The 24810-nt window shown below is 41.1% G+C and overlaps 1 long non-coding RNA gene across 1 annotated transcript; it reads right to left on the bottom strand.

Moving 5' to 3' along the window:
* Positions 1–4234: 4234 nt before the first annotated feature.
* On the bottom strand, positions 4235–24576 carry LOC147349795 (uncharacterized). The gene is made up of 2 exons (XR_015150583.1): positions 24364–24576; positions 4235–4416 (listed from the first exon to the last, which is right to left on the bottom strand). It is a non-coding gene; the product is annotated as an uncharacterized LOC147349795 (long non-coding RNA).
* Between the last annotated feature and the right edge of the window lie 234 nt (positions 24577–24810).

The raw sequence follows: 24810 nt of genomic DNA, 5'->3' as shown, positions 1-24810 counted from the left end.
ATGGATTTATAAGTAAGAAGATTTTTTTCATAAATTATAATATAATATAAAGTATATTATCACTAAAATACTATCACTGATGGTCCATGTAAAAATTATAAAATCTGCCTGAGCTTAGTTTTATTCTTATTGTATTTTAGTCCACAAATAGAAATATAGTTGGATGTATCTAAAATTAATCTTCAAGATACTGACAACATTGACAGGGAAAATTAAAATTCTACTATATTAAAGTAATGTTGTTCTTAAACTCTAATTATCTTAATTTAATACTATTTTAATAAATCTTAAATGTCTAATTGATTGTTTCAAGTCAAAAACTTCCATAAAATTAAATGATTCACAAAACTTAGATTTCTTAAAATATTAAAGACATTTAAGACAATGTATGAATTTTATTTCATTTAGCTATGCAACTTAAAGTAAATATATTTCTTAAAAATACATTTAAATAAATATTAGTGTGATAATTAGCATTTGAGTTAATGAAAAATTACTCAACAAATTGCAATGCTAGAGGACAAAAGAATTTCTATTCTTTCTTGAAATTTAAATTACCAAAATAAAGGATTCATTGTTCATATTGAAGTGTGGCAAGACTCATTTTAATTTTAAATTGAGAAACTTAAAAATACCATTGTAATTTTTTTCATAAATGAATATTCTTTGGTATCAAACTGTGAAAAAGAGTTACTTAGGCCATGTGTTCAAGTGCAAACTGAGATGGATTGCTTCATATTTAAAGAAGTCCTAAGGCACAGACAAAATATTATAATTTAAAGAAAAATATAGACATGAATATTTTTAGTCTTTTCATTTTTGAATTAGTTGGATACAAGTTACATTGTCATGTGAAAAGTTCAATCTTTAGAGAAATATAGCTCAATATTTAAATCAGAGTCTACAGCATTAAAATTTAAGGCTATTTTCTTCTTATTTTGGTGGTCTGTGTTACATTACTATTTATTTATACATCTTTTGAAATGTATGCAAACTGTAACTAGCCCCAATTATAGGTGAATGTATTGACTTGTATTTTATTTGTGCTAACTGACAGAAAAGGATGTCAAAAATCTAATTCTTAACTGTAATTCATGTTGGTTTTATTTTAATGTTTTTACCATTTAAGTATATATCACTGCAGTTTGAAATCACTAAATAGCTTTTTGTCCCATAGTCTGCATTCTAAGAATGATCAGACTTGCAATATACTCTTCATGAACATTTTCAGATTTGTCAAAAAGCAACAGAATAAATTTTAACTATAAATTACTGCCTTATTTATCTACACAGATTGCAGTTGAATAAAATTTTGAAAGGAATAAAAACACTTTTCTTAACTTTAACTTTTTCTCACATTAGAAAGTTTTTCATATAAACTGGTCTGAGTTACTTGGTCAGGAACAGATTGTATAGTAACGAATGAGAAAATTTTAGAATGAAAAATAAGACAGAATCTTCCAGAAATAAAAAGAGGCAATTAAACATAGAGGAAGTTTTCTGACATAATAAAGGCTATAAGCTCCTTGGATTATTATATACAGAAGTTGTTTTCTTAAGACATTTACTAGCTTTTTAATAGGCTCAGTGATTTTATATCTTTGTGTATCCCCTATTTCATGTATACATATATGTATATGTATATATATTATATTTTATAAGATATTATATATTTAATATTAATGTTTGCAATATGAGCAGTTAAAATCTTTAGCTTTTAAAGTGTGAAAATATTTGACATTCAACAAAGTAAGTACGGTTGTATGAAATAAATCTTTTCAGACATTTTGTTGGGCTGGAGTTAAATGACCTCATTGTCATTGTGTCTTCTTTAGGAACACATAATGAATAGATAGATCTACAAAGTAAAAATTTGAATTGAAAATGCATTATTACTTGAGCCAAAGACTTTTCTGATTAATTTAGTTTCCTGATTTGGAGCCCATTAAACAAGGAGAAAAGTTGGCTGTTTTCAAAGTACTGAATTGAGGATTATCATTATTTTGAGGAGACCACCCTACTACTATAGGGCAATGTAATCAGAATGTTGAATTAAGTCAAGCTCTAGTCTGAAAAGAATAAACTGTATTCGTCAGTAAATGTTCTTAATGGGAATCCTGAAAATATTTCATTATTCCTAATTAAATTAAGAGGCCTTGAACACTTAACTATAGGCCCACATTCATATTCAAAGATATAGTATCAGCAAAATCATAAGAAATGGTCCATTGGGTCTGGATTTCAACCTGCATTTTTTTTTTCAAATGAAAAATAGGCTTCTTAGCTTTACAAACACTTACTCTGTATACTATTCTGAAATTTTACAATGTCATTGGCTATGTACTACCAATAGAAACCTGCTTAAGCCAACATATTAATTAAATGTTAATTTATAAATATTTATACTGGCTTTATGTTAATATGAAGTTCAATTATATTGGCCTTATCTGTATAAATAATGGATGTGCAGCCCTATCAATAAGTGTATCTCAGAAGCAGTGCATAACATTCCAAGCATGTTTATAGGCAAGCGTTGTTTGGCATTTTCATCTATGTCCACAATCAGTGCATGGCGGGGTAGAAGAGAACTGCATTCCAGGTGTTATCAGCATCAGAGGTGATGCGGCCAAATCCTTAGCACAGTGCCAGGCACACAGGAAGCCGTGCAGAAGTGGAAGGAGTTATTAGCAGTGTTACTAGAAGGTTGCTCTTGATAAGAGCACCCTTATACAAAGTCCAAAGGAAGCTCACTCACTCACACACATCTTCAAAGTAACTCCTCACACCCATCACACATGTTATCAGTATAATAAGCACTGCCATTTAGGCTTATACTTAGCATAAGGGAAAAAATTCGTGCGGGTGAATGCACTTCTGATAAAATAGATGTAGATGGCTTGGGACATGACGCTATAGCAGAGAGTGCACATAGCAACAAACCAAAGCCTGTGTCTTAACACGATCCACAGCTATATTTATACATATTGGCAACAAGAAGGAATCGTGCAAAGTAGACAAATTGAACAAACTGCATAGTCATACTTCACACTTCTCCCTGATTTGCTCCATCTCACTCTCTCTAGTAAAATGGGCAGGGGACTCTGGTAGACACACAGGCAAAGGGTATCAGGCCACACAGTCTATTTGGTGCCCTTTCTGATACAATTGCTGTCAATGGCAGTAGAGGGCAAAGAGATGGAGCGTGTGTGTGATCTGATGAGTTTGGCTCAATGGGGGCTGCTTCTGCAGGCAGCTAAATTAAAAACCTCCCTGCAATTTTGATCTTAATCACCCCCTCTGAGGCTGTAATTGGTGATGGTCACTTAACTCTTTCTCCCCTTCTAAATTCAAATGTGCGGTGTCCCTTTAAACCATGTGTTTTTTAGATCCCTCCAAAAGGATTCAAATGGCATGGAGTACATAGGCTTGCCAACACGGTATTAAGACAGGAGGGTTTCAAGTCCATCAGATCTCAACCGTCTAATGCATTTTTCCCTTTCTTTTGAGTAACAGAAAGGCGGTAACATCTTTATAACAAAAGTCACATACATTTTGGCTTTTTCAAATGTCGATGCAAAAAGCCCACATTTATAAAAGAGCAAAGGATTTTATTGTGTACATTGGACCTATACTCTGTGAAATTGATGAAGTCCTTTGGAAATTGAAAAGCACTCTAAGAAACATTTAGAACTGAAGATCAAGCTAGAGAAAATCTAATTAAAAAAAAAATTCCAAGTATAGGAAAATCTAGTGACACTCTACAAATGCTCAATGAAAGCAAAGCAGGGCTCTCTGACAGCTAAGAGTGCTTGTTGCATTGGCGTTTCCTTTTCTACATTTCTTTTTTAACACAGAGTCATAAATTCTTGGGAATTACAGACAAACTAGGATGATTATAGAAGATACCCAAATTCCAATGCAGTCTGAAAGGTGATGGTAGGGGCGAGGTGGAGGGTTAGCTGAGTTTAATAAGCATATTTACTGAGCTGTAGCAGGCCTGGGAGATGTGCACACACGCCGATGAGGCTCCTTGCCCGCTCATAAGGAGCTCGCTGTCTCTGGGGAAGAGAGTGGACAGTCAGAGGGACATATTACTCAAATCTAGACGAAAGCACGCCGTAACAAAAACATGCACAAATACACAGGAGGGAGGCAGCAAGGGCCGCGAAGAAGGCCACGAGTGGCAGAGGAGTCCATATTTCAGCCAGTAAAGACACCTGAGAAATAAAACGGGGCCTCTCTCACATCGCGGTGCTTTAATTGATACAACTGAGACTTGTAAAGTCATCTTCGTGACCGAAAGGATGACCTCCGCCAAGACGGGCCGGCCGGTGAATGGAGCGCGGTGGGCTGGGCGTGTTGGGAAACCCCAGCGGTTTTCTCAGACTTGAAATCCGTCCCAGTGTCAGGCGGCATCTAGGTTAGAAGGGGAAAGAGAGAAATGCGGTTGGAAGAGAGAGGCTGATTCCCTGCCCAGCAGAACAAGCCTCCCTGTCCGAGCGGGCTCACAGAGTATTCGACAAGCATATGGTGAATGTCGAACCTCGAAGAGAACAGAATGAGGGAGTCGTTTTCCAATCCGTTTTGAAGACAGTCCTCTGTCACACTTACACAACAGGCCAATCCAACTGGAGGGGAAGTTGGAGACCCACCCTGGTCAGACCTGCACTGGGAGCTTTGTGCGGTCCCCGGGATGGGGTAGCTAAGGACCACCCTCCCCGACCAGCCGCTGACTCTGCGGGACAGCAGTGTGACATGACCTACCAAGTGGGTCCCCAGTGTGAGTTTAAAACATCCATACCCTTCACTACTTTCTCTGGCCCTGCAGACTAGAACTGTGCGAACCTAAGATATTTACAAATTCACACCAGGATCTGCAGGATCTCCTGGTCCCCTGGTCTGTGAACATTAGAGTTGGAAAAAATCCAGACAGATTCCTCTTTCATTTCCTCAGGAGAGGAAACTGAGGCCTTGGGAGGAGTAACTTGCTCACATTGGCTGTTTGCGACTGGTGAAGGGGAGATGGGAACCCACGTGGCTGAGATCTTTGTTCAGTGCTGTTTCTACAACGTGAAAGAGTCTGTTGTCCTTCTGCTTCTGACTCATAAGACATTCATTTAGCCTACTCAGAGCCAGACACTCTGGAGAGATAGGACAGTGAACCTATTGCAATTCCAGTCCTTGAAGAACTGTTGCAGCCTTTGGGAGTGACAGAGAAATGATGAGAAATTGCAGTGGAGTGTATAGCTGAACTTGGCACTGGCTGGGTCCTGAATAGGCAAAGAATAAGACTGAGGGCAGGAGGAGAAGGCGGCAGCAGAGGATAAGATGGTTAGATAACATCACTGACTCAGTGGACATGAGTTTGAGCAAACTCCAGGAGATGGTGAAAGACAGGGAAGCCTGGCATGCTGCAGCTCACGGGGTCACAGAGTTGGACACGACTTAGTGACTGAACAACGAAAAGGCTGTGTCAGTTATCACTTCTCATTTCCCAGTTTCTACTCCTTCCTGCACCAGATATTGTGCCTGGAAAATATTTGACTGTTCCGCATAGAAATTCCTAAGTGATCCAGGCAAGAGATGAACACATATTTAGCATCAAACAAGAGACGCAGGAAAGTAGGCACAGACACAGCCTGTCCTATTTGAGAAAAGACTCAAGCCCAGAAGCCAGCTATAGATCACTCAGCAAAACAGATAAATACTGATCATGGCTTTGCGCGTGTTTGGTCATGGAGCGAGCTGCAAAGATATCTGGGAGCAAATTGTATAGGTAGGGTTACGTAAAGCGTTGGTGTCCTGCTTTCTTCTCACCCTGGGTCTCGTGCTCTACAAAGTTGTGGGCAATGCAGAAAACAGCTGCAGAGGCTTGCAGAGCACACCACGCAGAGCACAGCGCCCAGAGCAAAACAGATCTTTGCTCTTCATCCCACCGTGGAGCACACACTTGAGATTATTGATGCCAAGTACTTTCCTTCTGGAATTTTAAATGTCATCCCACTGAGCAGGAAATCATATACCATCCAGGGTTCTGATGCGAGCAGCATGAGTTTCTGCAACTTTGCAGGAGACATATGGAAGTGGTGTTACCTCTTTTGTGAGTTGCCAGCCCAAATGCATGGACCATTTCTTCCTTAGAAGGTATGCTCTTCTTTTCCAAAGGATTTTCTTTATGGCAATCATCTTGCAGGGCCTGGTGGCAAATCAGTAAGTTGGCTACAAGGCTCCCTGTGGGAAAGGTGTGGAAGGCCATTATCCTGGAGAATGTTCCAGATGCAACCCTTTTCTTCTAGATTGGCAACAGATTATGTGTATCCAACTCGCCTGCCCTTGCTGGAATGAGAGATAAGGGGGCCCTAACTCCTGGTGGAAGACTCTCGTCCTGAAAGTGAGGTGTGAAGAAATGAGGCTGTGAGCACATAGAAAATTTAACCTAAGGAAACGCCAGAGATGAGGGCTTCAGTTCGAAGCTGCACTCGAGTGTTCCCTGTGGCTTGACTGAAGCTCCGTTTGACAGCCAGGAATGGGTTTTGATGACTGTCATTCCCATAAGATTTTTCTAGAGGGGTGGAGGAATTATTGACAGGAGTCTCCACATGACTATAGAACCTCTAGAGGTAGGATCTAAGAAGACACTGCTGTTATTTTGTTCACTGCTGCGTTCCCAGAAAGAAGAGCAGCCGAATCCAGGAGACACACGGTCCGAGATCAGGGAAACCTCTCCCTCTCTGCCCTAACGACCACATCTCCCTCATGCATATAGGAGCTACAAGGGAACCAGCCAATAGATGGAACACAGAATAAGAACTGGGCCATTATATGATGTTCACCACAAGCCAGTCTCCGTTTTAAGCATCTTTATTTAACTTCACATGAACAGTATGAGGCAGGTACTGTTATTAGTTCCATTTTGCCGAGGAGAAAACTAAAGCAAAGAGAAGTGAATACGCTGCCAAGAACACACAGCTAATTGTTGGCAGGTCTTGGACTGTGAACCTAGCAGTCTCCTACATGGCATCAATACATTCTTTTCTGAAAACTGACAGGCTCTCTGTGGACAGAAAGGGGTCCAGACCTTCTAGAGAAAAATTCTAGTGGGGAACAGATGACCATAGTGCTTTCCCCAACATGAAGAACAATGGTAACGATGACTCCCTCAACTCTTCTTTATACATACCTTCTATTCCTTGGACGATGGTTGGGGGCGATTTCTCTACCTCTCGCTCTCTCTCCTCCTTACTTCTGGACTCTCACACCACTATAATAAACACTATAGTGCACTTCAAGGTAAAGACGATGGACTTATTAGAAGCATCCATTCCCATTAATGGACAAGATAGGGAATTTTTTAAAGGAAAAAGTACAAGAATAGGAAAAACAGAAGTTGTCACACTAACAGCAACATTTTCAAAAATGTAAGGCAGAGGGGAAAACAAGCTGACACAGGAAAACAGAATTCTAACCTCGCACTGGAAAAGCAGACTACTGACCCAGTTCATCCAGGCATCCCAAGAGGCTCAAGAATTGGTGCTCTCACATAACTCTAGAAAGAGTTGTGAATAAGAGATGCTAATAAAACGTGAGAGAAATAAAAATGTGTTTTTCAAAACCCTCAGATTCCCAAATCATTATTTCTTCTCCTCCACTCCAGTACTCTTGCCTGGAAAATCCCATGGACGGAGGAGCCTGGTAGGCTGCAGTCCATGGAATCGCGAGGAGTCGGACATGACTGAGCGACTTCACTTTCACTTCCACCATGGTAGAAAGAGTGAAAGTGGAAGTCGCTCAGTTGTGTCCGACTCTTTGCGACCCCATGGACCGTAATTCTCCAGGCCAGAATACTGGAGTGGGTAGCCATTTCCTTCTCCAGCAGATCTTCCCAACCCAAGGATTGAACCCAGGTCTCCCACATTGCAGGCAGATTCTTTACCAGCTGAGCCACAAGGGAAGCCCAAGAATACTGGGGTGGGTAGCCAGTCCCTTCTCCAGGGGATCTTCCCAACCCAGGAATCGAACCGGGGTCTCCTGCATTGCAGGTGGATTCTTTACCAACTGAGCCCAGCAGATAAGAACACCAATCTTTTTTTTTCAGTATCCATTTACTTATTTTTCTTGCCTGGAAAGTCCCATGGACAGAGGAGCCTGGTGAGCTACAGTCCACGGGATCACAAAGAGTCAGGTACAACTGAGCGACTGAAAAAGTGCATTTATTTATTTAGCAGCATCAGGTCAGCACATGGAATCAGTGGCTGTGGTGCACAGGCTTTCTATTTGCAGTGTGAGGGCTTAGTTGCCTTGCCTGTGGGATCTTAGTTCCCCAACCAGGGCTCAAACCCAGGTCCTCTGCATTGGAAGGTGGATTCTTAACCATGAACCACCAGGGACATCTGGAGAACACCAATCTTTGAAGAAAGCAAAAAACCATCTTTGAGCTGGGAGAATACGAGATATATCTGAGGATGGGTATCACACACAAACCAGGGGGGTTCCAACACTGTCTGCTGGGGAGCCCACAGCCCCTCATGCCCCAAGGCTCCAGAACGCAGGCAGTTTTTCAGGCAACAGGTTTAAAAGACTTCTTCCACAGGTTACTACCTTCTCCCCCAAGGAAAGACTGAAAGATGCTAATATTGGATATTCACAGCTGAACGGCCAAGATACACCACACCATAGTCCAGCTCCCAGGTGGCAAGCCCAGTCAGCTTTTAAAATTCCTTTCTCTTGAACACAAGAAGGCACAGGGAAATGGTGACACCAGGGAAGTCTATCACATGAAAGACAGGAATGAAAACACAAAAACAGAAAGAGCAACTTGGAGGACAGAAAAGATCAAACAATGCCCCTCAAAAATAGGAGGAATGACGCAATTAGAAGCGATTTTTTTGCAAGTTAGGAGCAAAATAAAATGAAATCCTATCAGATATTCCTAAGTATTTTATTCTTTTCGTTGCAATGGTGAATGGAATTGTTTCCTTAATTTCTCTTTCTATTTTCTCATTATTAGTGTATAGGAATGCAAGGGATTTCTGTGTGTTGATTTTATATCCTGCAACTTTACTGTATTCATTGATTAGCTCTAGTGATTTTCTGGTGGAGTCTTTAGGGTTTTCTATGTCATCTGCAAACAATGAGTGTTTTACTTCTTCTTTTCCAATTTGGATTCCTTTTATTTCTTTTTCTGCTCTGATTGCTCTGATTGCTGTGGCCAAAACTTCCAAAACTATGTTGAATAGTAACGGTGAGAGTGGGCACCCTTGTCTTGTTCCTGACTTTAGGGGAAATGCTTTCAATTTTTCACCATCAGATATTACTTTTTTTTTAATGGAACATTTAGAAAACTAACAAAGAAAAACTATTAGAAATTAAAAGTATAATAGCAGAAATAAAAACATTAAAATAGAGTGGTTAGGAGTTAAAGCTGACAAAATCTAAACGAATAAAACAGAGGGACAAAAAGAAAATATGTGAACAAGGTCTACCTACACCCTTTCATATCTCAGTTCAGAAGTTCCAGGATAAGCAAGCGAAATGGGAAGGAAAGAAATCATCAAAGAAGTAGTTCAAGAGATTTTTTTTCCCCCCAGAGCTGAATGATATAGATTTCCAGATGGAAAGATCACACTGAATGTCAAATATAATGGATGAAAGATCCACACAGGCACATCACTGTGAAAGTTCAGAATTCCGGTGACACAGATAAGATCCTACCACCTGTAGATGGAAGATAGCCGGGCATAAAGATCCAACCAGTCCATCCTAAAGGAAATCAACCCTGAATATTCACTGGAAGGACTGATGCTGAAGCTGAAGCTCCAAATCTTTGGCCACCTGATGAGAAGAACCTACTCATTGAAAGACCCTGATGCTGGGAATGATTGAAGGCAGGAGGAGAAGGGGATGACAGAGAATGAGATGGTTGGATGGCATCACCGACTCAATGGACTTGAGTTTGAGCGAACTCTGAGAAGAGTGAAGGACGGGGAAGCCTGACGTGCTGCAGGCCATGGGGTCACAAAGAGTTGGACACGACTTCGTGAATGAACAACAATACAGAATCAGGAATCAGAGGGCTTTGAATTTCCTAATAGTAATACTAGAAGTTAGAAGTCAATAGAATAATGTCTTCAGCAATGGAGTAAGGGAAAAAACAACATCCTAAAATGCTATTGCTAGCAAAACTAACAAACATGAAAATGAATGCAAACATTTTCAGACATACTGTGTCACAAAAAACTAAATAAATTTCCCTCCTACGGGCTGAGGACGTTACTAAAGGATGTGCACCACAAAAACAAGGGAATAAACCAAGGAAGAGGAAGGTGTAGGAGAGAGAAAACAAGGTCTAATACAGGAGAACAAAAAGAAGCTCAAAGGTCACAATTAAATGGTGGCAGAATGGCACCTGAGCCCTTGGTGAAGATGGCACCCAGACCCGACAAAGCAGCTCTAGGCAAGATGAAGACCGCTCCAGGAGGAAGGAAAAAATTAATACAATCCATGCTATACCATATATTGGCATCTTTACAAGTCTCCATGTTTTTCTTACCAGTCAGATTCTGACCCTAAAACTCTCTTATGTGGATCCACCACTGGTCAGCAAAAACTGCTTTGAAATGAGAGAGACCTGAGTTCAAACCCTGTCTCTGCATTCAGATCTGCACTCTGCAGAGACAAGTAGCTTCTTGCAAATGATGTAGACAATAAGCTGGGTTCACAAACAACTTTGCCTAAAACACAAGATACAGTTTATTTTCTGAAGCAAGAAAAGCACTGGACAATTTTCACTGACCATATGGAAATCGTGAGATAAGTGTGTATTTGTGGGCAGGAAAGATTAATAGGAGGAGGTTGCTAGATCAGGGGTTCCAACAGTTAGGAAGACAGTAACAATGATTCAGTTTTCAACAGGACCTAGGAAGGTAACTGTCTACTTGGGGGCAGGGGAGGCTGAGCCTAGGAGGGCTCCAACAGTGGGGTACATCAGCTAAGAGAAGTGCTTAGCCTTGTGATTTCACACAGCTGTTTGCCATTTCCCCTGAAAGCAGCGGGAAATTGGCTTAAACTGCAAAGATCTGAGTTAGACATAAGGAAAAAATTCCTGACAGTAGGGGTTGTTAAACAATGGAACAAGTTAGCAATAACAATTGTGGAGAATGGGTTTCCAAGGGCTTTTTGGACATTGCACCCCATTTGTCTGGAAGGTTTTGATATAACCTTGCTTATTGGCGACCTTTGAGGATCCTTTCCAGTTCTCTGGTTCTTAATTAGTTCAGCATGTTTTTACATTAATAGCATTATAATCCTGATCACAACTGATTAAAAGACAAAAATCAATTTCCCACTCAAATCCCCCAAACAAGAAGGTGTTTTGCTCCCCATTATACAAGAACTGGGATGGTCTGCACATTTTCATTCGTATGTTTTTAATTTCCTTAGGGAAGTTTTAAAACTGAGATTTCCATAAACCAAAGTTTAGCCCAAGAATACACTGAATTATAAACTGGTGGAAATGCTGAATAGAGATGGATAATGGAAACATTAACAGGGCTTTAGCAATGATGGTAATAGCATGTCACTACAATGCAAGGAAATCGTGTTAAAGTAACTGCTATTGTAGATAAGGGGGTGCCGCTCTTAATAATGGACTTTTCATGCATTACTTCTACGCTTTTAACATTTTTTCCATCATGAATAGTGACCTTGGAATAATGCTAAGAACCATATTTTGTATTTAACCTAAATACCAAATTTAAAGACTCAAATAGATAATACAAAGGACTTGATTCCATGCTGCTGAAGATTGTGCAAGGTCGTAGAAAGTGTCTACAAACTCATATGTAATGGAAGTAAACCTTTTTTATTGAAAATATGCAATGCATAACTACTGTCTTCCAACAAAGCCAGTGATATTTCATGGAAAGGAAAAAAATGAAACTGAACTGATAAGTAGATATCATTTTGGTACAAAGACAGATGGAAGGAACTTCACCAATCCCTCCAATAATTCCTACAGTCCCTCCAAAGTCACCCTAAAAATGTTTAAAGCAAATATGGTATATTTGCAATCACAGCTTCCAATGAATTCCCTTAATGCTTCTTCCAACCAAATTCCTAAGACCTTCCTCCACCTAAATTCTAGAACTACAGTGTGTATCAAGGAAAACAAATAAAATAAATTGTGTATGCATTTATTCTGGTCCTAGGAAAAACTAAGATGGATTCATTTATTTGTTGACTTAAACCATTTCCCTTAAAATACTCAGCCCTCCTGTCCCCCAGCATCTCAGCCCACCTCTGTGACTGGAATACTCATGTCACCTCTGTTTTTCTTGGTCTGTCCCTGCCCTGATTCTTCTCACCCCACTTCCTGTTCTTGTCTCTTTCTCTTGGGATCAGGATGCCAAATAGCTGTCCTGATAAATTCGTTGATCTAGTGGGAAACAGGTAGGTAAGAAGAGGGACACATGCTGTGAACCAGACTGCCTGATGTTAAATACCAACAGCTCCACCTCGATCTGTGAGCCTTTGGACAGTATATTTAACCTCTTCATGCTTGCTTGGCCTCCTCTATAAGATGGAGATGCTAATAATACCTCTCTCTTAGGGTTACTGGAGGATTAAATGAGTTAATACACATAAGCAATGTTAACTGGAGAAGGAAATGGCAACTGACTCCAGTGTTCTTGCCTGGAGAATTCCAAGGACAGAGGAGCCTGGTAGGCTACAGTCCATGGGGTCATAAAGAGTCAGACATGACTGTGAGACTAATTTTCAATGTTAATATACAGAAAGCGAAGAGGAATTAAAGAGCCTCTTGATGCAAGTGAAAGAGGAGAGTGGAAAAGGTGGCTTAAAACTAAGCATTCAAAATACTAAGGTATCTGGTCCCATCACTTCATGGCAAATAGATGGGGAAACAATGGAAACAGTGAAAGACTTGATTTTCTTGGGCTTCAAAAATCACTGCGGATGGTGACTGCAGCCATGGACACTTGCTCCTAGGAAAACACTTGCTTCTAGGAAGAAAAGCTATGACAAACCTAGACAGCATATTAAAAAGCAGAGACATCAGTTTGCCAAAAAGGTCTATATGCTATGGTTTTTCCAGTAGTCAAGTACTGGTGTAAGAGTTGGACCATAGAGAAGGCTGAGTACCAAAGAATTGACACTTTCAAACTGTGGTGCTGGAGAAGACTCTTGAGAGTCCCTTGGATAGCAAGGGGATCAAACCAGTCAATCCTAAAGGAAATCAGTCCTGAATATTCATTGAAAGGACTGATGCTAAAGTTGAAGCTCCAATACTTTGACCGCCTAATGTGAAGAGCCAACACATTGGAAAAGACTCGACACATTGGAAAAGACCCTGAGGCTGGGAAAGATCAAGGGCGAGACGTAAAGAGGATGACAGAGCATGAGATGGTTGGATGGCATCATCAACCCAATGGACTCGAGTCTGAGCAAACTGGGAGACAGTTAAGGACAGGGACACCCAGCATGCTTCAGTCCACGGGGTCGCAAAGTGTCAGACAGGACTAAGCAACTGAACAACCACGAAGGAGTCCAACCCAGTGCTCTGTGACAACCTGGAGGGGTGGGACGGGGTGAGGAGTGGGGGGAGATTCAAGAGGGAGGGGCTTACGGCTGATTCATGCTGATTTAAGGCAGAAACCAACACAACATTGTAAAGCAACTATCCTCCAATTAAAAATACATTTAAAAAAATAACGCCAGTTTCCCCCTTGCTAATTACATAAGTTCATTGTCTGAAAGTTTGAAGTTATAAAAATGCATAAGGAAGAAAATAAAAATTACCTATAGTTCTACAAAAGTAAAGAAGACACTAACTGCATCTGTTGAACAGTAAGGACTAAGCATTTTCTAATTTAATCCTCACAACAATCCTGTGAGCTAAGGATGTTTATTTATGTTTTTAGGTGAGAGGCAGGCCCACAGAGTTGATGAGCTGTAGACCTTGGATCAGAAACTGCATCTGCCTATTTCAAAGCTGGTACCCTTGACTCAGCTTCTCTAACCTCCTACAGAGCTTGTATACCTGTTCAGCCTGTCATGTTTCTTCAATGTAACAAAGTTAAGGTTGTAGACTATCACAGTCCAAAATGTCAACTATTTAAGGAAAGATAGCAGCCAACAAAAGTAAGATTTTTATTAAGCTGGTTTAAGAACTTGTTTCTCTGATTCTCCTCTTCTCCCTCGAGTGAGTACTCAACAATGCATCCTCTGGAAGTACACCCACTCTCTTTCTGATTTATCCTCCCCTGGGTCTCAGTGGGTTTCTTATTTATGTAAGCTTTATTTCAAAACCTGCTTGTGGAAGCTGCACCATAAGTGCTCCCTTTATACCCAGTCCACTCTCCCTTTCCAAAGCCACTTTCTTCTGCAGTATTTTTGTGTCTACATGCCACACACGAGCTTGGAAACCCAGCAAGATATAAGTGAACTCCATGCCCACCATCAGGTGTGGGCAAGCTTCCTGGTTTCTTCGTTTTTAAAAATAAGTAAAATTCACAAGATCTGGAAATTGAATGAAATAGTGTGTACAAAGTCCCAAGCATATCAAGCATCCTCTGTAATAGCTATTGATGATATTAGTCATGGTGAGGTTTTGATGATTTATTCTTAAAAAAATGATACTTTAGTGGGACCAGAAGATTCATACTGACTTTCTTTCTTGGATAAGACTAGGGAACCTACTGACTTCTTGCCCTTTGTGTGTTTTTATCAATCTCTATACTGGTAGTATACAACCTTTTTAGATTTGAACACTCACTTTTAACACACACACAAAACTCACTGGTGTCTCACAGAATGATAGCTGGTAATTAAAAAAATAACTCTCATCAGACCTGTTTCCCATACACTGGGAACCTGTCTTCCAGCTTCTCATGACCCTTCTGTTCAGAAATTCTCTCTCCAAACACAATATGAAAAAGTGGGTCTTTACTCATCGAATAGAATCACATTCCTACCTCCAGTTCTGCCTCCTGTTGAGAGAATTACAGGGTCAGCTGGAATGGACAGTTGGCTATTCTCAAACTTTCCTGTTCCCTTTACAGAAGATGTCTTGGTTTACTCTCACAGATGGTCCACCATGTCCATTGTTCATGAACTTTTTTAACAGTTTAATACTGTAAAAAACAACCTTATTTCTCTTTATTTTAAGTTCCTGGCAGAGCATGTGGGAAAGGAAAGATTTCACTTGACCCTTTGTACTCACAACACAGACATTCAATAAACATCTACTAATTTGGTTCTTGATGTTGAAATTTAAAGTAGACATTTGCATTCTCCAAACACACCCAGCACTTTCCCAACTTTGACTTTTCTCTACCTAGAGGGGCTTCTCTTTATGTTCAAACTCAGTCAACGCTTCTAGGATCCAACATTGCTCCAACATCAGCTTCTTTAGAAAATGTCCCTCCCTTGAACTCCTGACAGCTTGCCCTCAGACCAGACTAGGACTTTCTGCCCCTAGTCATGCATATGATATATCAGAGCAATTGTGTGAAGCCAGCCTGCCAGATTACACCCACGATATGGCACGACATCCCACCATCTTCCTTTTTATCTGTGCCATCCACACTCTCGCCCCTAGTTTTCTGGGCCTTGCTAAAATCATTTTATTACACTTAAAGTGATGATCTCTGAGTCTAGGCCTTCTTCTTCTCTGCAGTCCCACCTCCCTGGGTTACAGTAGATACTCAGCCCTGGAGAATAGGAGGATGGATGATACGCTTGCCAGCACCGCTTTCTTGCTCTCCTTGCCACCTCCAATCATTTCTCTGTGTCTCCATTTTCCTTCTGACAATATCTGTCATTTTGCTTACAGCAAAGAAACTCAGGGTGTCTCAGCACCCCACACTCACATTCTCATCAAAACTAAACACACAGTAAGTCCAAAGTAACCAGGGAACAGATTTCCCATTACATTTGCCATCTGATCATATTTCAGTTCTTTAAACATGTTTTCCGTTGTTTTTTGTTTCCTGGGTCAGTTAGGTTACTAGAATTACAAAGTGAAGATTATAGATACAAAGTCCTGTACCTGTAAATTCATATGAAATTAGGATGCTAAACAGTGGATCCAATTGGTTTGTCTTAACCCACAAGGTTGAAATGATTAACATAGGATATGCTGCTGCTGCTGCTAAGTCACTTCAGTCGTGTCCGACTCTGTGCGACCCCATAGACAGCAGCCCACCAGGCTCCCCCATCCCTGGGATTCTCCAGACAAGAACACTGGAGTGGGTTGCCTTCTCCAATGCATGAAAGGGAAAAGTGAAAGTGAAGTCGCTCAGTCATGTCCAACCCTTAGCGACCCCATGGACTGCAGCCTACCAGGCTCCTCTGTCCATGAGATTTTCCAGGCAAGAGTACTGGAGTGGGGTGCCATTGCCTTCTCCGAACATAGGATATAGATATCGATTAACACCAGATACAGATATGGATACGGACATGGACATAGTCATAGGTACATATCCCAGCCATTTATATCCTTGTTTGTTGCCTAATACATCCCACAATTTGCAAACCACTTTAGGATTAATCAACAAAGACCATCAAACCCAGGTATTATTTTTTATCTAATTGCCTCCCTCTTTCTCAGAGGCCTCCACTCCATAGCATCAGACTGTGCTTTGACCAGAAGGAAGGGGTCAAGGTGCAAAGTGACTGCCGTGTTAATGTGGGTGTCACATAAATGCATTAGCTTGGTGGACCAAACAAGGGAAAATATTTTGATGAACAAATGGCATTTAGAAATGTTAGTGCATTTAAAACATTTTCCCAGCGTGGTTACATTAGCAGACCTACACAATCCAGGGCCATGAGGCAGCGCTTCAAGGGGATTGTGAGCTTAAAAAGTTACCCTGTTCTGACACCTATTAATAACCACCTTTGCAGAATAATAAAGCAGAGCGAAAACAGAATTGTTAGTCTCTGGGTCTGAAAATGTTCCATAACTGTGACTCACACAGAAAAAAAAAAATCTGTATGGTATATGTTTATTCTCTGCTGAATAAGAGGCTTTTGGCATAAAGAAATCTATCGTACACAATTCTAGATGCCAGTGGTACTTGGGACCTCTCCCTGACACCTCCTACTTGAGGAGCAGATTGGCTGCAAGTACTTTTCTTAAATCTTTGATTCAATTGCCTCTTGCAGCAAGTTCTGGAAACGCCTCCATTGTCATCGATGGCTTACGTTTTTCACTGGAGGAATAAGATGATTGTTGGGGAGGATCGGGCTCTCAGGGTGCATTGATATTTAGGGTTGTACAATCAAATGTCAAATGCCAGCTTGTTTGACAGAGCTATGTTTATAGGAGCATGCTCCATGATGAGAAGAAGCTTTTAATTTAATTATTTTTCCATTTCCACTGTATTGTCCACTTGGGCACCCTAAAATCTCCTGCCAAGATTAAACATCACTGGAAGCTCTTTATTTATCCCCAAAGCAGAGAATTCCAAATGTAGAAGACCACCAAAAGGATTAAAGATCCTGTGCCATTTTCTTAATCAACTCCTAAAACACCAAATTGGAGATCTCGGATCTTAAGCGTCTGCCCTCGACATACAGAGTTTCTTTGACAGAGTCCAGATTCTAACCGGGGACCCTTGTACTTATCTCTGGGCAGCTGTTGTAAAGTTCAGACCAAAAGAGAGATTCCCTCTGGCCAAACCAGTAAGGGCTGTGATAAGCTAGCTGGAGTTTTAAGTCTTTCAAAAAGATTTAAAAGGGATTATAGAGAAGACAAAACCTCAGTGTAAGTTCAGCTCTGAGACCAACGTCAGCCCACAGAGGCTCGGTCTGGCAAGACAGAGCTAATTGTAGAGGAATACTCACATCTGGGGTACATTGGCTGGAGGACATGGATCCTGCCTGAGCCGTGTGTGTGTGTGTGTGTGTGTGTGTGTGTGTGTGTGTGTGTGTGACCAGGCAATGGGGTAGTTACTTTAGTTTTCAAGACCTGAGAAGAGTTCTTTTCTATTACAGATAAATAAACTGAATACAGAATTATAAGCTGATACAAGTTCAGGATTGGAAAGAATCTTAGAGGTTATACTGTTCAATTTCCTGCTTCTTTGGATGATCAGATCCCCACTTTCATATCCGCTTCAGCATCAGTAACACCAACTTCAGCGTTAGGACCACTATTAGAGCATTAATTAAATGGTGCCTATGCTCAGCCCTCTTTAAGCATTGTTCCACTCATGTGCTCATCAATTCTGCAACTTGGGTATTATTTACCCATTTCACACATGAAAAAAACTGAGAAATTAAATAATTTGCCAAATCAAGAAGAGCTGGAATTCGAATGTGGATTATTCTATCATTTCCCCAGTGGTTCACCCAATGTCAATTTGAATACAACAAGGAACTCAGTACTGCCCGGAGCAGTCAATTCTATTTTAACACAGTTCCCATTGTGCCTCAATGAAATAAGCTGAAATTCTGTCCTTTGATTGGAATATTGCCCGCTAAGCTCCTGAAGAACAGGTCTAATCCTTCATATGGAAACCCTGGAACCATCAAAAGATGTTACATATGCCTCTCTATTTAAATCCTCTTCCCTTCCAGCTTCCCTGGTGGCTGAGATGATAACAAATTTGTCTCCAATGTGGGAGACCTGGGTTTGATCCCTGGGTCAGGAAGATCCCCTGGAGGAGGGAATGGCTACCCACTCCAGTATTCTTACCTGGAGAATCCCGTGGACAGAGGAGCCTGGCGGGCTTCATACAGATTTGGGGGTTGCAAAGAGTCAGACAGGACTGAGCGACTAACACTTTCACTTTTTTTCACTTCCTTCCAGCTAAATTCCTCTTCTTTTTCTCCCTTCTTTAACAGCTTCTTGTAACTAATGATGTGAGATTCTGGCCTCAAAATCCGAAGATTTTCTTTAGCAGGAGTCATTTCTTACTCATCCCATTTCCACAAATCCTAACACTGTGCCTGTCCTTAAGTGAGTTGTCTATAGAAGTTAAAAGATATAGGACATGATCAATACAACAATCAATAGTAGGTTTTCAAAAGGTATTAAACACCTCTTTTAAATTGTGGCAACTTTTCACAATTCTTTATAGAGCGTGGAGCCAAAGGAAAGTGGAATTTCCATGTGTGACATGGCTTTTAATTTGGATAAGACTAGCACGTTCTTTCTAAGAAATGCTGTTCTGTATTCATCACTCAGTCATGTCCAACTCTTTGCAACCCCATGGACTGTAGTCCGCCAGGCTCCTCCATCCATGGAATTCTCCAGGCAAGAATACTGGAGTGGGTTGCCATTTCCTTCTCCAAGGGATTTTCCCGACCAGGGGTCAAACCCGGACCTCCTGTATTGCCTGCAGATTCTTTACAGTCTGAGCTGTGTTACTCTTAATGCAGCACAGGATGGTGTTAGGATTTTGAGTGTCTGGTTACAGTACTGACTCGTGCCAAAGTTAGGAGCAGTAAAGTTCTAGGTCATTTTGTATGGGCTTTCATAACCCCTGCTATGCTGCAGCAGTAGCTCCGAGACCTAAAGGCAGGGCTTCATCCCTAGTAAAACCTACACTAAGCCCATGCATGGTCTTGCCTACTAAGATCCTGCAGTCTACCATGGGAAAGAGTCATTACCCTTTCTGTCTTTGTTTTATTCCTGAATTGATGAAACCAGACATCCATGATCTTACTCCTACCATGGAAGAAAGGTCTTTCATAGCTGGTTTTCCTTTTAAGCCATCTTTCCCCACCAAAAAAAAAAAAAAAATCCTCATGACTCCTTATCAGCTGATGCTCCTGCCTCTTCATCTAGAATTAATCCTGATCCTTGAAAAGAAATTTTTATGGAGCATCATACTCATGATCTGAAGATCAGGTAACTCTATTTCATCCAGTTCTGATCTCCTGGACTTTGGGCTAATATCTTGGTGCTCTGGCCCCTGGGTTGATAATTAATTTAGTCCCTTAGTTGCATGAGGACATGTAAATTCAATTAAATTATATATGTGCAGGAACAAACAAATGCTTAAAGTTATCAGTTGGACTTACAAGTTTGTTTCACACTCTTGGCAAGTTGGAGAGTTTATCTCCAGAATGATTCCATCTTACAGTGCTACTGAGAAATGCAGTATTTCCCGCCACATCAATAAATAAGGATATCACAGCCATCAGCAATTCTGGCCCTTCAAATGTGAATTTCTGAGCCCCGAGGGCACCCAGGAAGACAATTCTTCCTATCCGGCAGCCATCTATCACTCCCCATGGTGAACACTGAGGAAGGAGCTGGGAGGGGCAGATATGAAAAAATGCAGGATACTGGACACAGATAGCTGAGATGCATATGAAAGGAATGATCTCAGTGAGCCCAGACTCTTGCATCTTCCCCTACATCAGTTCAGTTCAGTTCAGTTATTCAGCCGTATCTGACTTTTTGCAACCCCATGGACTGCAGCACGTCAGGCTTCCCTGTCCATCACAAATTCCCGGAGCCTAATCCAACTCATGTCTCTCAAGTTGGTGATGCCATCCAGCCATCTCATCCTCTGTTATCCCCTTCTCCTACTGTCAATCTTCCCCAGCAACAGGGTCTTTCCTAATGAGTTGGTCCTTCGCATTAGGTGGCCAAAGTACTGGAGTTTCAGCTTCAGCATGTGTCCTTCCAATGAATATTCAGGACTGATTTCCTTTAGGATTGACGGGCTTGATCTCCTTGCAATCCAAGGGACTCTCAAGGGTCTTCTCCAACACCACAGTTCAAAAGCACCAATTATTTGGCCCTCAGCTTTCTTTATAGTCCAACTCTCACATCCATACATGACTACTGGAAAAAAGCATAGCTTTGAGTAGATGGACCTTTGTTGGCAAAGTAACATCTCTGCTTTTTAGTATGCTGTCTAGGGCTGGAGGAAGCACAAGATGGAATCAAGATTGCGGGGAGAAATATCAATAACCTCAGATATGCAGATGATACCACTCTTATGGCAGAAAGAGAAAAAGAACTAAAGAGCTTCTTGATGAAAGTGAAAGAAGAGAGTGAAAAAGTTGCCTTAAAGCTCAACATTCAGAAAACTAAGATCATGGCATCTGGTCCCATCACTTCATGGCAAATAGATGGGGAAACAGTGGAAACAGTGGCTGACTTTATTTTTCTGGGCTCCAAAATCACTGTAGATGGTGATTGCAGCCCTGAAATTAAAAGATGCTTACTCCTTGGAAGGAAAGTTATGACCAACCTAGACAGCATATTAAAAAGCAGAGATATTACTTTGCCAACAAAGGTCTGTCTAGTCAAGGCAATGGTTTTTCCAGTGGTCATGCATGGATGTGAGAGTTGGACTATAAAGAAAGCTGAGCACTGAAGAATTGATGCTTTTGAACTGTGGTGTTGGAGAAGACTCTTGAGAGTCCCTTGGACTGCAAGGAGATCCAACCAGTCCATCCTAAAGGAGATCAGTCTTGGGTGTTCATTGGAAGGATTGATGTTGAGGCTGAAACTCCAATACTTTGGCCACCTGATGCTAAGAGCTGACTCATCTGAAAAGACCCTGATTCTGGGAAAGATTGAGGGCAGGAGGAGAAGGGGAAGACAGAAGATGAGGTGGTTGGATGGCATCACTGACTCCATGGACGTGGGTTTGGGTGGACTCCGGGAGTTGGTGATGGACAGGGAGGCCTGGCGTGCTGTGGTTCATAGGGTCGCAAAGAGTCAGAAACGACTGAGTGACTGAACTGAACTGAACTAGGTTGGTCGTATCTTTTCATCCAAGAAACAAGCGTCTTTTAATTTCATGGCTGCAGTGAACATCTGCAGTGATTTAGGAGCCCCCCAAAATAAAGTCTCTCACTGTTTCCCCATCTATTTCCCATGAAGTGATGGGACCGGATGCCATAATCTTTGTTTTTTGAATGTTCAGTTTTAAGCCAGCTTTTTTCACTTTCCTCTTTCACTTTCATCAAAAGGCTCTTTAGTTCTTCTTCGCTTTCTGCTGTAAGAGTGGTGTCATCTGCATATCTGAGGTTATTGATATTTTTCCCTGCAATCTTGATTCCACCTTGTGCTTCATCCAGTCCAGCGTTTCTCATGATGTACTCTGCATATAAGTTAAATAAGCAGGGTGACAATATACAGCCTTGATGTACTCCTTTCCCTATTTGGAACCAATCTGTTGTTCCATGTCCAGTTATAACTGTTGCTTCCTGACCTGCATACAGATTTCTCAGGAGGCAGGTAATGTGCTTTAGTATTCCCATCACTTTAAGAATTTCCAGTTTTCTGTGATCCACACAGTCAAAGGCTTTGGCATAGTCAATAAAGCAGAAATAGATGTTTTTCTGGAACTCTCTTGCTTTTTTGATCATCCAGCAGATGTTGGAAATTTGATCTCTGGTTCCTCTGCTTTTTCTAAATCCAGCTTGAACATCTGGAGGTTCACGGGTCATGCACTGTTGAGGCCTGGCTTGGAAAATTTTGAGCATTGCTTCACTAGCATGTGAGCTGAGAGCAATTGTGCGGTAGTTTGAGCGTTCTTTGGCATTGCCTTTCTTTGGGATTGGAATGAAAACTGACCTTTTCCAGTCCTGTAGCCAGTGTTGAATTTTCCAAATTTGCTGGCATATTGAATGCAGTAATTTCACAGCATCATCTTAGGATTTGAAATGGCTTAACTGGAATCCCATCACCTACACTAGCTTTGTTTGTAGTGATGCTTCCGGAGGCCCACTTGACTTAGCATTCCAGGATGTCTGGCTCTAAGTGAGAGATCACACCATCGTGGCTATCTGGGTAACTAAGATCTTTTTTGATCTGTGTATTCTTGCCAGCTCTTCTTCTTATCTTCTGCTTCTGTTAGGTCCATACCATTTCTGTCCTTTATGGAGCCCATCTTTGCATGAAATGTTCCCTTGGTATGTCTAATTTTCTTGAAGCGAGCTCTAGTCTTTCCCATTCTATTGTTTTCCTCTATTTCTTTGCATTGATCGCATACATAGAAAAGTGTTAAATTCCTTAACTTGCAACATCTGGTTTTTCTTAATTAACAATAATCTTTTAATGTTCGGACTACCTGCTCTTTGTGGCAAACAAACCTGACTTCTCCCCCACCTCTCTCATGTCCTTGGAACAGTTTTCTCAGGCTCACTCTCCATGCTGTCTCCCAGGCTTGAAGTTCTAAAAACTCCCAGCAAATAAAACATAATTCTCAACTCATAGGTTGTGACTAATTTTTAAATCAGCACTACTATTTCAACATGTGGCAAGAGAAAGGACACAGGAAGTCCATGCTTGCTCTTGGAGGCTGCCTCCCAGAAGACGCACTGGCCATTTCCCACGAGGTCTGTGGTCAGAACTTGAGAAACGGTCCCCATCTAACAGCAGTGCAAACTTTTGTGTGCCTTAGAAGAAGAAAATGACATCAGACTTGATGGACCCAGAATATTGTTTCTGCTGCTACTGTTTTTCCACATTCCCTCTTTCATCTTTTTTTCTGGGATTAATTCCTCCCCAAACCAAACATGTTGATAAGAACTTTTTTGATGCTTCCTGCCTGCCAAAGCTCTTTTTAAAATGTTTTTAAAATTTAAGTATAATATCTTTTATAATGTTTCATGTGTATAGCAAAGTGATTCAGTTATACATATATACATACATATTAATATTAGTCACTCAGTCATGTCTGACTCTTTGTGACCCCAGATTCTTTTCCATTGGAGGTTATTACTTTGCCATAGTTCTTATCATCACCTCCTCTTAGATTTCTCACTGACAAGCTCAGAAGATCCCATATATCAATCAGGACTCTTGTCACAGACAACAGAAAATTCCACACACAGAGATTTAAGCAAGGAAGGAAATTTGCTATCTCATATAACAACATAGCTCAGATGTAAATTTAGCTCTGAAATTCACAGCTCAGACGATGTCATCAAAACGTTTCTATTCTCCATCTCTTGGGCTCTGTCTATTCCCATATTAGCTTCATTCTTAGGCTCCACCTGTTAGGAGCTTAAGACAGAGACTCACATCATCATATCAAAGTCTTTCTGGGGCAGAGGGAGTTAGTGAGTCCAACTCCTACACAGATCAGTCAAAATTGCTGAGTGGGTTTTTCCTAGTTTCTGCTTAACCAGCCCAAACAGGTGCATATTCCTGAACCCACCACCATCTCTCATGAGATCTGCCACTTTGATTGGGTAGACGGGTCACATGATATTTCCTGGGCCTCGATGTGGAATTCTGCAGGAGCCATGTGTACATAAAGTAGGGATAAGATGGATCCTCAACTTGAAACCTTGTGCTGTCTCATAAATGGGTGAATAGGTGTTAGCACAGATGTAGACATTGACTATCCACTAACTATCACTTACCTTTGTGTAAACCAGCCTCCAACAGCAGAGTTAAACTGCAGATTGCCTGGCCTCAATCTCAATCAGCATCGCCTTTGCCAGATGACTTACTCCTCCTCCAGCCCCCGGAGTGATCTGCTTGCCAGGACCAGATTTCATCTCAGTAGTCGGTTTAATTCTAGATCAAATGGCCAGTTGAACCATTCTCACCAGCAGAAACTAGCCAGACCTAATCTGTCATAGAGAGTGGATTGAAAAGAGCCTCATGTCATACTACTAAAGACCACTTCAGGGTGAAGAGCTATACATCTTCATGCAACACGCTCAAAAAAAAATCAATTCTTCAGCCCCTAATTTCACTACTCTCTGATTTCCGTTTCTCCATGTTATTTTATGAGGCTTTGGTGAAAGACTGCCTCAGTTGTCTTTCCGAAGTCCATGCATTACTTCATCTTCCTGACTTGTAAC

The sequence above is a fragment of the Bos grunniens genome, chromosome 21, assembly GCF_055505025.1.
Source record: "Bos grunniens cultivar Pamir isolate PY7600 chromosome 21, Bosgru_T2T1.0, whole genome shotgun sequence".
Classification (NCBI taxonomy): domain Eukaryota; kingdom Metazoa; phylum Chordata; class Mammalia; order Artiodactyla; family Bovidae; genus Bos; species Bos grunniens.
Note: the sequence above shows the minus strand (reverse complement) of the source record. Positions and strands in the feature narration are given on the sequence as shown.